A 16,998-nucleotide genomic window follows, 5' to 3' on the forward strand; every position below is an offset into this window, starting at 1 on the left:
ATGAGCTTGTGCGCTGGTTCGTTAACCTGTATTCTATAACTGACAAATAAATGGAATGCAGGATAAATTAATTAAGCATCGCTTAATCTTTGCATTCAGCACAAATAGAAAATGGATTAATGATTGTGAACAGGTTAGAAGTAGCAAAATATTTAAAAAGATAGCAACACTCAAGATCTTGAAATTGTTGGGGATTTTTAATGTATGCTAAAGAGAACCAGTGGGCTGGAAACTGGAAGGCCCAGGTTCAAGTCTCACCCCAGCTCCTTCACTTAACCCTTCATTACTTTGGATTCATTGCTGGGCAGGTTCGGAGTGCAAGGTCATGCCCCTCCCCCTAGATTGGACAGCAGTGACATAACGTAATGGCAAACCACTCCTATATCATGTCAAAAAATGTTGGGCTCGGTGGGAACCTCATTGTGTGGTCAACACACTTGATTCAACTCAAGGGCACATCTGGATTTAGAAGGAGAAACATATTAACATAAGTTGGAAATTAGATTCAAGCCTTCCAGCTTGTAACATGCCGCACTGAGCCTTTCAATCTATCTTATAACAGCTTGCTAGATTGTCTCCAGCTGAGCATACTGTAGTGTCCACCTGTACTTTCAGTGATTCTTTATTGCAATTGATTTATTAAACAGTTAAGATAAGGATCCAGGTAATAAGGATAGGCAGAGGTAGTCCTGATTTTGTCCCACTACATCCGGCTTTTTTTTTTTTTTAAATTGACATTACAAGTCCACTGATGCTTTGGGAACTAAACTGGATGTGGCCCAGCTTATGGCTTTCTGGTCACCTCGGATTGATCTGCCTTCCGTGTCTCCCTCTGTGCTGACAGTATCTGAGAGCCTGAACCACAAAACACCCTCTGCCTGATATTCCGCGCTATTTAGCTGATCAGGAACAGTTGCAGGCCGGCTAAATAGTGCTAAGCAGGCTAACCGATAATACTCGGTGAGATATGCCGTTTTACCCTGAAAATAAGATGGCGTTATATTAATTTTGGGTCTAAAAAACGCACTGGGGCTTATTTTCGGGGATGTCTTATTTTATTCATGGACAACAATCATCTCTCCCTTCCTCTCCTCTACCCCAATTCTTCCTCTTTCCTTTCTTCCCCCCCCCCCATGTGCAGCAGAACCCCACCGACCCTCCCACCGTGAAACTGACATACCTCCGCTCCGAGGCTTCCTAAAGCAGCAGGGGTGGGGATTGCTGAGTCCAATGTTTCCAGCAAATCAGGCAGCACTAGTGTCAGGGATGGAGTCAGGTAGTAACTGGGACATTCGGGCTTATTTTGGGGGTAGGGTTTATATTAGGAACATTTGTAAAAATTACGCTAGGGCTTATTTTCGGGATAGGTCTTATTTCCTGCTGAATATCTTGGCCAGTGGCTTACCTGATCACCAGCTATGGTGCACAATATAAGCAGTCCATGCAGTGTAGTGGCACCCTGAGGTTGTGGGTTCAAACTCCGCACTGCTCCTTTTGACCTTGGGCATGTCACTTAATCCTCCACTGCCCTGGGTACATTAGATAGAAGGTGAGCCCACTGGGACAGATAGGGAAAATGCTTGAGCACCTGATTTTTAACCTGTTCTGAGTTCCTTTAGGAGGAAAATAAATAATCTATTGGCCAACTGGCTAAGTTTAGCTGCCAGATAGACCCGCTTAAAGGTCTATGCCATTGTGAGTTAACCAATCAGCCAATGCATATCAGCTTGGCTGGCTCTGTCAACTGTGGCTAAAAATAGACTGGAAATTCAATGCTGGTCGTCAACTATGGCCCTAGCTAGAGAAGAACACGAGGACAAAGTCCCCATCCAGTCATCCATCCTGTAAGCTTTGCTTTAACCGCACAAGCCTTGGACACTTCTGATTTTAAAAGTGTTTGAGGCTTGTGCGGATGAGGACGAAGCTTGCAGGAATGGGGCAGGGACAGGACAAGAACTCGCGGGGATGGGAAAATGAGCTCCCACGGGGACTTTCTCTAGCCCTAGCATTGAATTTCCCAGTTCATTGCTGACCAGTCTAAAAACCAGCCCCCTGTTTTTCCATGTAGATTCCACTGACCCCTCAATTCAGTTCTTTTCATGTGTTTTTCACTTCTGTCAGCTGTGCGAGGAGAACATGAAGGAAACAAACTTGAGTATGTTGTTGATTTGGTTGTGTGTATTTTGCCCTGAAACACCTGGTCAGATAAATCTGTATTTCCTATACAGTATCTTTCTTCTTTCTGCCAGACTCCTACAAATGTGTGGGTGTGCCAGAGGCATAAATGTTACTAAATGTGAAGTGAAATTAGATGGTTACAGAACAGAGATGTCAGATCTGAAGACTTGGGTTTGAATTTGTCTTAAATGAACACTCAATGACCTCAATTCACCTCTCTGAGCTCATATACAGACTGTAAGCTCTCTCAAGTAGGAACCTTATAAACATATATTTTGTTACTATTTAGAGGCCTTCATTTTGAATAACAAAATAAACAGGTGGAGCCTAATTTTAGAAAAGATATGGAGTTGGGAATTGAGGCATCCAGGTTGGGATACGGAAAATTCTAACCGTATTTTACATATAGGATCTGACCAAAAAAAAAATGTTATCATAGCTCAAGTTTCAAGTTCAAATTTCACAGTCTGCTCTTCTCAAATTTCCAACTAACATAACCCAATAACTAAGCTTATCCAAGTTTTATTAAAAATTGGATAAACACTTATAAGTAATTTCTAAGCGATTTACATTAAAAGTTAGGGTAATTTAAAAAAAACAACCCACATAGACAGTATTGAGACAAATACTCATTTTCTAGAAATATAGGAAAGGGTGTTGGAACTACAATTTTGATAGAAAAGTAACATTAAAAGTAAAAACAAATGGGAAAGGGAGGATAGTAGCATTATAAAGGCTAGTTTCAGGTTGTTTTAAGAGCCAGGTAGGGAAAATGCTTGAGTATCTTATTGTATAAACCACTTAGATAATCTTGATAGGTGGTATAAAAAAACCTAATCAACTTGAAACTGTAATTGCATAATATAAGGATCTAAAGTTCCCCCAAGAGTTTAACTCTGAAAGGCATCATTGAAAAGAAAACGTTTAAAGATGCTTTAAAATATATCTAATTGTGTTTCTTCTCTTATGAATGATGGAAGGTGATTCCAAGTTTCTGGCGCAGTTCTGGAGAAGATCTCAGCTCTTCTTGTATTTAGAAATTTCAAAAATGGAATAGACACATATGTAAGCTGCACATATGTAATGTGTAATGTATGTATATCAAGAATAAATGAAACTTGAAACTTTTTCTAGTCCTGTGACCCCTTGCAATATTCTCACAGTACTACTGTTGGAGGTTTGGACGCCATTTTGAAGCTTGGATCGGGAAGAGAAAGAGTGCCGGTGGATCACCCCTGTTTCCACGTCACCAGGAATCCTGGTAAGGCTGGGTAGGATCATGGGGTGGAGGTGTCTAGAATGGAGATTTCTCTGGGTAGAGTGTTAGGCAGGTGAAGGGATCAAATGGTTAGGAAGGATTAGGATGACTTAGAGAATGCGTTACCAGAGGTTGTAATAAAAGCGGATAGTATAGCTGGTTTTAAGAAAGGTTTGGACAATTTCCTGGAGGAAAAGTCTATAGTCTGTTATTTAGAAAGACACGGGCGAAGCCACTGCTTGCCCTGTATCAGTAACATCCTTGGGTTTTGGCTAGGTACTAGTGACCTGGATTGGCCACCGTGAGAACGGGCTACTGGGCTTGATGGACCATTGGTCTGACCCAGTAAGGCTATTCTTAGGTTCTTATGATGTGATTCTACCTAGAATGGAATTGCAAATCAATGTGATGGATGGGCTTGTTTTTGAATGCAAATGAACTCAAAACGTGGCTCGAAAGTTGGGAAGCCGACACGTATTTCATCATCCACCATCTACATTCGTTCTCTATTTTTCTGATTTAATTTCTGCCACAGCTAAAAATCCAGGTTCGCAAAGATAAGAAGAACCAGACAGTAACAAAATCTTAATTGCTTTGTTGTTCAATAAAAACAAAGTTACTTGCCGTTAGTTTTCATGGACCAATCACATCAAAGAATGATGTTTCTTTGGGTGGTTGTGTCCTTACTCACACAGACCCTGATAACATTACATTAGTGATTTCTATTCCGCCTTTACCTTGCGGTTCAAGGCGGATTACATAAGAATTGTTATGATCTTAAGAAGTACATGTTGATAAGATATTAAGAAGTACCTAAGGAATAGTTTGAACATGTTCTAATTTGCTAAGAAAAAGTTGGTAATGCAGGAGGAATTTTGAACATTATTGGTTGTGTTATATAGGTTTTATGTGTTTTTTAAAGAGAGGGTTTTTGTTTCTTTTCTGAAGGTTTTGTAGCCTGTGGTCGAAGTCAACAGATTGGTGAGTTGTCGGTCCAGTTTCGCTGCTCTGGTGGCCAGGAGGTTGTCATACATTTTTCTTCATTTGACATTTTTGGTTGGCGGGTGTGTGAATATTGTGTGGGTTCTCCTGTGTCTGTTTGAGGTGGAATGAGTTAGTTTATTGTTCAGTAGATAGGGCTGTTTGAATAGTAGGCAATGGAATTTGAAGTGTACTCTGGCTTGTATTGGGAGCCAGTGTGAATCGTGGTATGCCTCTGTGATGTGGTCGTATTTTTTCAACAAATAGATAAGTCTTTGGGTTGTGTTTTGTATTGTTTGAAGTTGTTTCATCGTTGTTGCTGGGCAGGGGAGATATAGTATGTTGCAGTAGTCTATTAGGCCTAGGATTAGTGATTGAACCACGAGTTGGAATTGTTTTCTGTCGAAGAATTTTCGAACTTGTCTTAGGTTTCTCATAGTGGCGAATGATGTTTTTATTATTTTGTTGATTTGTGGTTTCATGGTACAGCCTCTGTCTATCAGCACTCCGAGGAGTTTTAGTGTGGGTTGAATGGGGTATGAGATCGAGTTTATTACTAGGTTAGTCATTGACAGACTCTTGCGTAGGCAACATGCATTTCATCTATTCTTGTGTATACTTATGAAGGGAATTTTTTAAAATGAAGTAAAATTCTGGAATCTTTTGTGGCACACCTAGAATCTCTTCAGGGTACACCACTGTGCCCTAGCACACAGTTTGAGAAACACTGTTCTAGGTAAATCAAGGCCTGTCAGGCTAAAAGTATAGAAGGAAGAAGATAACAAGCCATACAAAACCACACACAGTAATTTAAAGGGTGGAGGGAAGACAGGCTTCTATTCCGCTTCCACGTTCAGCCAGTTTTGTGAGCATTAGACCTCAGCAGAAGAGAGGCGCTGGGGGTAGAATTGGATGAGGCCTGCTGGCTGCTTGTGCATGCCCTTTGAAGAGGAAGTGTGAGATCTCGTTAACCGACTGTTGCTTTTCCAGTTACAAAACTCACAGACCACAACCAGTTCCACAGTTGGCAAGATCTGAAGGGCACAGAGATGTCTGAGTCTTAACGTCTAAATTCTTCAAATAAGTGACTAATTCCTTTATTCTTGAAAAATAAACAGAGTGTTTACAAATGATATGCACAAAGTGATGTAATCCTGCCTTAGCAAACACACAGCTCTCATTTTGCTGAAGCTCCTGCATAATGGTAATAATTATTTTTTAAAGAGAGATATTGCCATCAGTTTTGTTAATTTTTTGAATAAAAGCAGGGCAGAATTAATTTTTTTTATTAATTAAATGGACAACAGCACACAAACTCCCTTACACTCAGCAAACATTCTTACCACATTCCCTACACTGACTGCCACAGGAAAAGTCTAGAACCACAGAAGCTGTCAGTTCTCTTACAAACGGAACCCCATCTGCATTTCCAAAACTGACTCCTTCTGGGAACCTTTCTAGAACCACAGAAGCTGTTATTTCATCCTCTGACAGAACTATAGTTTCATTCCCTACGCTCATAGGAGCCAGCTCTGTGGGTGCTTGAGCACCCCCAATATTGAACAAGTTCATTGATTGTATCTAGGAAGAGATCATTTCCATTAGGTTTACAAACTGAAGCTAGTACACCACTAGGAATAATAACATCCGCTATAATAAAACCCTTACCACACATGTGCACTTCAATCTGCGTGTCTCCGTGCCTCCGTGATCCGTGACTCCGTGCTGCCACGTGCGCAGTAGAAGAAGCCTGTGGTGGTTTCCCTATCGCCCTCCCTCAGCAACGCTGGCTCCTTCTACTGCGCATGCAGAGGCACATTAAGCATGGACGCATGGAGGCGGCAACCACGGCGGCGACTCCCCTCTCCCGCCCTCACTCCATCTAACAGGACCAAGGAGAGCACAAAAACAACAGAAGCAGGCAAAGGAGTGATTTAAGGGTAGATGGGATAAGGGGGCTGGAGCTGAAGCATCTCAGCGAAAAAGAACAAAAGACAGACAGGGGGCCAGGGAGAGAGGCAGACAGACAGGGGGCCAGGGAGAGAGACAGACAGACAGGGGGCCAGGGCGACAGACAGAAAGAAAGGAAGGGAGAAAGATACAGGGGCAGGGAGAGAGACAGAAAGGAAGAAAGATACAGAGGCAGGGAGAGAGATAGAAAGACAGACATATATTTTAGCACCCGTTAATGTAATGGGCTTAAACACTAGTGATAAAATAAAACATCAACAGAAAAACAAATTACTCAGGACGGTGTTCGATTTCAAGTAATTAGTCCCATTTCTAAGATTCTTAGACAAAGAATTCCATATTATTGTAGACTGTTAAGATAAAGTTTAAGAACACAATATTTTGAATTCAACCCTTCAGCTGAAGAGTTAGAGTACACACCCATATATCCCTCTTTGAAAACTGGAGTTGAGAGGTCAAATAGACAGGAGCGAGACCATAAATGACTTGAAACACAAAAATGCTGAGCTTGAATAGCAATCTAGATTTAATCAGTAACCAAAGTAATTAAGTTAGAAATGGTGTTACTCTTTCATATCTACTCATTTTATATATCAGACATGCAGCAGTGTTTTGGGTAGTTTGCAATCTTTTCAGTAGCATTCTTGAACAGCCCATCTACAATGTTACAATAGCGGTGTTGTACAGAAAATGGCAACAAAAATGATAAAAATGGACAGGATGAGTTCCCTATGAGGAATGGCTAAAGCAGCTAGGGCTCTTCAGCTTGGAGAAGAGACATCTCAGGGGTGATGTGATAGAGGTCTATAAAATAATGAGTGGAGTGGAAAGGGTAGATGTGAATCACTTGTTCACTCTTTTCAAAAATACTAGGACTAGGGGGACATGCAATGAAGCTACTAAGTAGTAGATTTAAAACAAACTGAAGAAAATAAGAACATAAGAAGTTGCCTGCGCTGAGGCAGACCAGAGGTCCATCTCGCCCAGTGGTCTGCTCCCGCGGCGGCCCATCAGGCCCATTGCCTGAGCAGTGGTCCCAGACTATCCCTATGATCTACCTCTACTCCTATCTGTACCCCTCAATTCCTTTATCCTCTAGGAATCTATCCAAACCTTCTTTGAAGCCTTGTAACGTGCTCCGGCCTTCCACAGCCTCCGGAAGTGCGTTCCATGTATCCACCACCCTCTGGGTGAAAAAGAACTTTCTGGCATTTGTTCTAAACCTGTCCCCTTTCAATTTCTCCTAGTGCCCCCTTGTACTTGTGGTTCCCCATAATCTGAAAAATCTGTCCCTGTCTACCTTTTCTATACCCTTCAGGATCTTGAAGGTTTCTATCATGTCTCCTCTAAGTCTCCACTTTTCCAGGGAGAACAGCCCCAGCTTTTTCAGTCTGTCAGTATATGAGAGGTTTTCCATACCCTTTATCATACCCTTCACACAACATGAACACTGGAATTTGTTGCCAGAGAATGTAATGAAATCAGTTAGCATAGCAGGGTTTTAAAAAGGTTTGGATAACTTCCTAAAAGAGAAGTCCATAGTCCATTATTGAGATGGCTTGGGGAAATCTAAAACTTATTCCTAGGATAAGCAGCATAGAATCTGTTTTGCTACTTGAGATCTAGCTAGGTTCTTGGGACCTAAGTTGGCCACTTTTGGAAACAGGATACTGAACTTGATGGAGCTTCGGTCTATCCTAGTATGGCAATTTTTATTTTCTTAAGTTAAGTAACCCCCCCCCTTTTTTTTTTTTTTTTTTATACAAAACCATAGCTTGGTTTTTAGCACCAGCACGGCAGTAACAGTTCCAATGCTCATATGAATTCTATGAGCGTTGGAGCTGTTACCGCTATGGCTGGCGCTAAAAACCAAGCTATGGTTTTGTAAAAAGGGGTGTGTGGGTAAAGTAACTAATTACTATACTTAACTAAAGGTTTTGACACTTTTACTTGTAAAGGAGTACAGGATAAGATTTATTATTTTTACTGAAGTAATAATTGTACCAATTTTTACTACTTTTACTTTTACTATTTCATGCTTGCTGTTAAAGTAAAAGCAGACGGGAAATATAAATTGTGATTCCTCAGTAAACCGATGGTACCTAACAACAATGGCACACCCTGCATGGAGAGGAGGTGACCTTGACAGACTGCTTCTGCAGACAGAACAGAATTGAACATAGTCACCCTATATAGATTAGAAACATGTCGGCAGATAAAGACCAAATGGCCCATCCAGTCTGCCCATCCGCATAAACCATTATCTCTTTCTCTCTCCAAGAGATCCCACATGCCTATCCCAGGCCCTTCTGGGAGACTGTTCCACACATCTACCACCCTTTCCGTAAAAAAGTATTTCCTCAGATTACTCCAGAGCCTATCACCTCTTAACTATATCCTATGCCCTCTCATTGCAGAGTTTCCTTTCAAATGAAAGACTCGACTCATGCACATTTATATTATGTAGGTATTTAAACATCTCTATCATATCTCTTCTCTCCCACCTTTCCTCTAAAGTATACAGATTGAGATCTTTAAGTCTGTCCCCATACGCCTTATCACGAAGACCACACACCATTTTAGTAGCCTTCCTCTGGACCAACTCCATCTTTTTTATATCTTTTTGAAGGTGTGGCTTCCAGAATGGTACACAATATTCTAAATGAGGTCTCACCAGATTCTTATGTAGAGGCATCAATACCTCCTTTTTCCTACTAACCATACCTCTCCCTAAGCAACCTAGCATCCTTCTAGCTTTTGTTGTGACCTTTTCAACCTGTTTGGCCACCTTAACATTATAACATACAATCACGCCCAAGTCCCCCTCTTCTGTCATGCACATAAGCTCTTCACTTCCTAATCTTTACTGTTCCCTCTGGTTTTTGAAGCCCAAATGCATGACCTTGCATTTCTTAGCATTAAATTATAGCTGACAGATTTCAGACCATTCTTCAAGCTTCGCCAGGTGTTTCTTCTTGTTATTCACACCATCCGGCATGTCTACTCTTTTGCAGATTTTGGTATCATCCGCAAAGAGGCAAATATTACCCGACAACCCTTTAGCAATATCATTTATAAAAATGTTAAAAAGAACAGGCCCAGAAACAGAACTGGTAACATCCCGTTCCTCAGAGTGATCTCCATTGATCACTACCCTCTGTCGCCTTCCACTCAACCAGTTCTGACCCAGCCCGTCGCTTTTGGACCATCCTGAGGGCACTCAGTTTATTCATTAGACGTCTGTGTGGAACACTGTCAAAGGCTTTGCTAAAATCTAAATACACCACATCTAGCGCACATCCTGTATCACCCAGTCAAAGAAATTGATCAGATTTGGCTGACAAACCTACCTCTAGTGAATCCATGGTGCCTCCGGTCCTGTAATCCACAGGATTCCTGAAACTTGACCTGTCATCATCTACTATGTTACTATGAAATATTTGTTAAGCAATTCAGCCTTTTCTTTATCAGCTTTTGCATATTCCTCCCCTTCACCTTTGAGTCTCACAATGCCACTTTTGCACTTCTTCCTATCACTAATATATGATTTAAAAAAATATATCTTTATTCATTTTTAAGCCATACATAAGTGCAACATACTATACAATCATATTACACTATAAAAGCACTTAAAATCAACCAAATTGTAATCTCTGACAAATAGATATATCACCCCCATGCTCATATTCAAAAATTGCACTCAAATTAAAGAATTAAAAAATGTTTTCTAACCCCCCCCCCCCCCCCCCCCCATCCTGGACGTGCATGACCAAAGGGCAAAATCAACCATCACTCTTTGCAAAATTTTGTCAATGGTTCCCAGATCCTCAGAAACTTTTTGTAATGTCTCTGTTGTATAGCCATAATATGTTCCATTTTAAAAACATGGCAGAGAGACTCCCACCAAAAGGTATAGTTCAATCTATCCCAGTTTTTCCATTTCCTTAAAATAAGCTATATGGCAACCCCTGTCATAATAAATATATCTAAAAAAATGTCTTGTCTCCCTGTTTTACCATGTCAGCTATTTTTTCTTCCATTTGCATCTTTGCTTTCCTGACTACACGACCAGCCTCTCTCAACTTTTCCAGATATTTTTGCCTGTCTTATTCCTCTTTCTGCGATCTTTTGTAGTAAAGAGGAGGATTGTATGATAACAAAATACCCAATGGGTGACGATGGAGCTCATCACTGACAGTAGCTAGCATATATTCTAAAGATGTATCTAAACTAAACCTTAAGTTTGTCTACCGCATCCTCTCCATAAAGATAGAGCTTGGCACGCTTTATAGGTAATTCAATAAATGAGGGAAGGACATAATAGAAATTAGTGGTTATGAAGAGGATAGCTAGCTTTACATTTTAAATAGATAGCTTTACGTTTTGGAGAAAAGCCAGGTTTTCAGATGCTTTCGGAATAATTGGAATGAGCCTAGGTTCTGCAGAGGGGCAGGGAGGTTATTCCAAAGCTCAGTGAATTTGAAGAAAAGGGATTTCCCTAATTTACCTGCATACATGATGCCCTTTAACGAGGGGAAAGATAGTTTGAGTATGTGGGCGGATCTGGTAGTGTCAGGTCTCAAAGAATTCCAGGATAGTAGGATTAGAGGAGGAAGAATGCCATGTAGGATCTTGAAAATTAGACAGGTACATTTAAAGTAAATCCTAGAAATCACCGGAAGCCAGTGAAGTTTTGACAGAAGTGGGGAAACATGACTGAATTTGCTTTTTGCGAAGATCAACCTAGCCACAGTGTTCTGGATCCGCTGAAGTCTTTGAAGATTTTTCTTGGTTAGACTTAGATAGATGGAATTACAATAGTCCAATCTGGAAAGAATGATTGATTGAACAAGGACAGCAAAATGTTGTTGGCGGAAGCAGGATCTCACTTTCCTCAACATGTGAAGACTAAAAAAACATTTTTTTTTACCAGAGAGTTGAGATGATCATTAAAGGAAAGTGTAGAGTCAATAATGATGCCCAAATCTTTGAGAATTCGATCTGCAGTGTGGGACTACTACCCTTTTCGAGAAGCTGAACATCAAAGAATGATTTAAAGAGGAGTGCCAGGCCGCCTCCGTTCTGGCAATTTCTGGAAGAGAAAAAACCATAGGAACAGAGCTCATTTTGTGTAAATAAATCATCTTTTGTAATACTGGATTCAGTAATACACAAGAATCCAGGATCGAGATCCCCTAGTAAATCATTTAATACTTGAGTCTTGTTGCATGCCGATCTAACATTGCAATATAATATTGGGACTAGAGTGAGAGAGTCAGAGGCATTACTGGGCAGGTTGGTAGTAGATACAAGTTTTAGAGATGCGTAATTAATAACCCAAAGGTTTTTTTAAGAAGAAAAGTTTCTAGTGTGCACCAGTAAGGGGATTCTAACACCAGGGTAGGTTTCACAAACACTCGTAAAGCCAGATACATTGGGGGAAAGAGATTTCGTACATTGAGTAGTATTGATAAATGAACAGAGTAAGAGAAAAAGGGATCATGGTGAAAATTATCGGAAGCCACAGGGACTAATCTGGAACTGCTAGATGATAAATTATAGAATAGTTGAGTTATACGATTCCAGATGCACAGTAAAACATCATTACAGCAAAAGTAAAAGCCCTTTTTAAGGGGATGAAGAACAGCTGAGCAGTCCTTGGAGGCGGAGCCAAAGGCCCCGAAGTTGTTTCCGGTGGTCGGGTCGGCAGGGAGGGAAGATGGTGGTTCCCTTCCTCATTGCTCTGCCAGCTTAAGAAAGGGTTGTAGCACCCTCAATGGCCCTTTTTAAAGGGCTGAAGAACAGCTGAGCAGTTCTTGGGGGCGGAGCCAAAGACCCCAAAGTTGTTTCTGGCAGTCGGGTCGGCAGGGCAGGGAGGGAAGATGGTGGTTCCCTTACTCATTGCTCTGCCAGCTGAAGAAAGGACTGTAGCTCCCTCGATGGCCCTTTTTAAAGGGCTGAAGAACAGCTGAGCAGTCCTTGGGGGCTATGATCTCAGGTATTTTCAACTTCATATGGTAAGCTCTCATGGTTGGAGCCCCAACAACTGAAAGGAAGTGGCAAGGGAAGCTGACACATGCGTAGAGTCAGCAGGGGAAGCCGTGACCAGCTGAGTGGCAGGGGAAGGCCTGAAGCAGCCTCCTGTCACTCAATTGTTTGGCTAAAATATCAATACCCTTGTTGTGCAAGAATGTAACACAACATTAAAATGTTGTAACTACAAATAAACAATTGTATCAGTGTGTTAAAATATGCTCAGAGATCCAGAAACTGTGTAAGATATTTATCTCACCTTTAAAGCCTCACTGACCAATCAACGCATATTTTGAATTTTAGTTGAAAAATAACATAGAAAGATAGAAACATAGAAAGATGACGGCAGAAAAGGGCTATAGCCCATCAAGTCTGCCCACTCTACTGTCCCACCCCATTAAGTCAGAGTGCTGCTCGACCACGTAGAGATCCCACGTGGATGTCTCATTTATTCTTAAAGTCGAGCACGCTAGTGGCCTTGATCACCTGCACCGGTAGTTTGTTCCAGTGATCCACTACCCTTTCTGTAAAGAAATACTTCCTGGTGTCACCACCAAATTTCCCTCCTCTGAGCTTGAGCGGGTGCCCCCTTGTGACTGAAGGTCCCTTAGGAAAGAATATGTCGTAACCATCAAAATAAACAACGTATCTTAAATGTATCACATTTATGGGTTTCCGACAATGTTTCGTTTTCTGCTTCAAGGAAACCCCCAAAAGTCTTTACCTAAAAAAACAGGGTCCCTGCACACTTCAAAGTAGCTCTTCAAAAGTTCCACGCACTGAAAAACAGCGTTTTATGCAGCCACAACTGCGGTCTCTTCTGTTCTGAAAACTCCAAAAGACATACATCAACTTACCCTGCTAGGGGGAGATATGATTGAAGTCTACACAATCCTAAGTGGAGTAGAACGGGTACAAGTGGATCGATTTTTTACTCCATCAAAAATTACAAAGACTAGGGGACACTCGATGAAGTTACAGGGAAACCACTAGGAGGAAATTTTTTTTCACTCCGAGAATAGTTAAGCTTTGGAACGCGTTGCCAGAGGATGTGGTAAGAGTGGATGGCATAGCTGGTTTTTTAGAAAGGTTTGGACAAGTTCCTGGAGGAAAAGTCCATAGTCTGTTATTGGAAAGACACGGGGGAAGTCACTGCTTGCCCTGGATTGGTAGCATAGAATGTTGCTACTATTTGGGTTTTTGCCAGGCACCTGTGACGTTGCAACGTCACAGATGAGGTACAGGACACGCAAGGTGCAAGTAGTACTATTATGGGGGCGGGGTCTGGGGTGGAGATTGGGTAGAGATGGGCAGGGTCTGGCCCACAACTTAGCCCCGTGTTCTTCAACCGCTGGTCCACGGACCGATGCCGGTCCACAGAATAATTATTTTATTTCTGCTGGTCTATAGGTGTAAAAAGGTTGAAAAACACTGCTCTAGGGCACCCACCCTAGAGTCAAAACCTGATATTAAATCACACATTTCTTTAAGATCCTTTTTCCCTATTTGTTCCACTTGTAGCTGCACTTTTTCTTACTTCTTCCGTAACTTGGCTAACAGCACAAGCAATATCGAAGCCGGCAAGCACAGTATTAGAGCCCCGGAGCATGGGTGAAGTTGCTTGCAGGCTATGGCGGGAAATAGGGCAGCGAGGGAGGGAAGCTTATAACTCGCTGCTCCTGCTTGCTTCAGGCCTTACTCGCTGCCGGGTCCTGCCTTCGCGGAAACAGAAAGTAGGTGGGACCCGGCAGTGAGGAAGGCCCGAAGCAAGCAGGAGCAGCAAGTTGTGAATGCAGCGCTGCTTTGCTCCCCTCCCCCCCTAACGCTGGCCCTGGAGCCACGGCCAATTTTTGGGGAGGCCACCCCCGTTCCGACGCCTATGCCAGGGAGAACGGAACAAAACGCTGCAACTGGAATGGCACTGTGCCTTCCCCTTAGGGAGGAAGAATTTGTGGTTTTCTTTAGCAGAAGGTAATGAGATCAAGGCAGACTTTCTTCTCTAAAAACAAGAGACGCATTCCTGATAGCCAAGCCAAAAATAAAAGAAGTGAAATTTTATAGCTAAATGACAAATATACATATCTTTAAAAAAACAACCCAGCAATGAAGAGCTGAATTTCCCTGAAGAGCAAGATAAAAAGGCTTGTTCGGGATAGAACACTTAACAATTTTTATATCAAAACACTCAGTCCTTGAGCATCATAAATATTTATCAGTGGTGCGCAGGATCTAATTTCTCTGGCATGGTTATGCAATCATTCCTTTTGGAGCCAGAAGGATGAACTGGCTAAGATGTGGTCTTGACCTCTTTCCTTGCACAATACTGGCACTTCTGGATTTTCTTTCCTGCCACAGAGACTTGAAGAATCTGAAATTTGAAAAACATATGTTGATGAGCTACTTGAGGAGCTAGAGAGGGTATGTCAGGCAAATAAACACATCTTTTTGGTGTTATTGCAATTAACCTCCATCACGGCAGACAGTGACAATGCCTTAAATTGCAACACTAGCACCCACATGCTTTGTGTATCATTTCTATAGTGTTGAAAAGCATACACAGTGCTGTACAATCAACATAGTCCCTGCTCAGAAGAGCTCTTACAATCTCATTGGACAGATAGACAGGACATATAAGGGTTGGAGAGTTTCTTGCATAGAGAATGATAGATTCTACCCTGGAAAAGCTTAAATGTGGGTCATACGAAATTATGTGACTTCTTGTCACTGTGTATAATTTTATAAAAGTTCTTTCAGATGTGAAAATTACTTTATAAAATTAGATGGTTATAAGGACATGAAAGGAAACAAGTTTTTACTCGCATAAGAACAAAAGAATAGACTTAGCGGATCAGACTAATATCCATCTAGCCCAGTATTTCGTCTACATGGTGGCTAATCCATGTACGGGCACCTGTGTCCGTAGGAGCCACTGCCCGTGGCTTTGTGCACTGAATCAGTGAGGAAGAGGGAGCTGGCTCAAAGATAACGCCGCATCGATCGCACCGTGGACCGACAGTTGAAGAACACTGTTTTGGGCCTGATGCACTGTTTTGGGCCTGATGTACGTGCTGGCGCTGTGGACCAGGAAATTTCTGTGGACCGGCACCGGTCCATGGACCAGTGGTTGAAGAACACTGCCCTAGAGGATGAGTACCTTCTGGGTATAGAAGCACAGACCGAGAAACCCACAACTGATGATGATGATGCCAAACTATATAATATTGTGAGTAACGGCAATCTGTCCGACAGCATGACACAAAACCTGCTTTTGTTGGAACAGTGAACATAAGAACATAAGAAATGCCATCTCCGGATCAGACCTTCGGTCCATCAAGTCCGGCGATCCGCACACGCGGAGGCCCTGCCAGGTGTACACCTGTCGTAATTTATAGTCCACCATATCCTTACATGCCTCTCTTAAGGAGATATGCATCTAGTTTGCTCTTGAAGCCTAGGACGGTCGATTCTGCAATAATCTCATCTGGGAGGGCATTCCAGGTGTCAACCACTCTCTGAGTGAAGCAGAACTTCCTGACATTAGTCCTGAACCTGTCCCCCCTTAGCTTCATTTCATGTCCTCTAGTCCGTGTCAAATTGGACAATGTAAATAATCTTCTCTGCTCTATTTTGTCGATTCCTTTCAGTATTTTGAAGGTCCTCGACCTGGCAGCTTAGCTTCAATGCTAACAAATGCAAGGTCATGCACCTTGGCAACAATAATCCGTGCAGAACGTACACATTGAATGGAGAAACCTTAGCAAGGTTTGCCGCAGAACGGGATTTGGGGGTGATCATCAGCGATGACATGAAAACGGCCAAACAAGTGGAGAAGGCTTCATCTAAGGCTAGGCAAATGCTGGGTTGTATCCGGAGAAGTTTTGTTAGTCGGAAGCCCGACGTCCTAATGCCTTTATACAGAACCATGGTGAGGCCTCATCTAGAGTACTGCGTACAATTCTGGAGGCCACATTACCGCAAAGATGTGCTGAGAATCGAGTCGGTACAGTGAATGGCCACCAAGATGGTCTCGGGGCTCAAAGATCTATCATATGAAGAAAGGCTGAACGAATTGCGGCTATACTCTCTCGAAGAACGTAGGGAGAGAGGGGACGTGATTGAGGCGTTTCAGTATGTCACTGGTCGCATCAAGGTAGAAGATAATGTTTTCCTTCTTAGGGGACCCTCAGCCACAAGAGGACACCCGCTGAAAATAGAGGGCGGGAAGTTTCATGGCGACACCAGGAAGTACTTCTTCACTGAAAGAGTGGTGGACAGCTGGAATAGGCTCCCAGTACAGGTGGTTGAGGCCAGCAGCGTGCAAGTTTTTAAGATCATTTGGGATGCTCATGTCGGATCTCTTCGAGGGAAAAGGTCATCGGAGAGCAATTAACTAGGGGGGTGGGTCAATGGAGTGAGCAGACTCGATGGGCTTTGGCCCTTTTCTGCCGTCACTTTCTATGGTTCTATGTTTCTAACTTCAGGTCTTGCTTTGGCCGGAGGACTTTTCTACCCCGTAGGGAAAAAGGGCTACAAGAACCGAAAATGCTAATAACAATGCTGATGCCCTATCCCGGTTT

This window comes from Geotrypetes seraphini, chromosome 19 (genome assembly GCF_902459505.1).
Source record: "Geotrypetes seraphini chromosome 19, aGeoSer1.1, whole genome shotgun sequence".
NCBI lineage: Eukaryota > Metazoa > Chordata > Amphibia > Gymnophiona > Dermophiidae > Geotrypetes > Geotrypetes seraphini.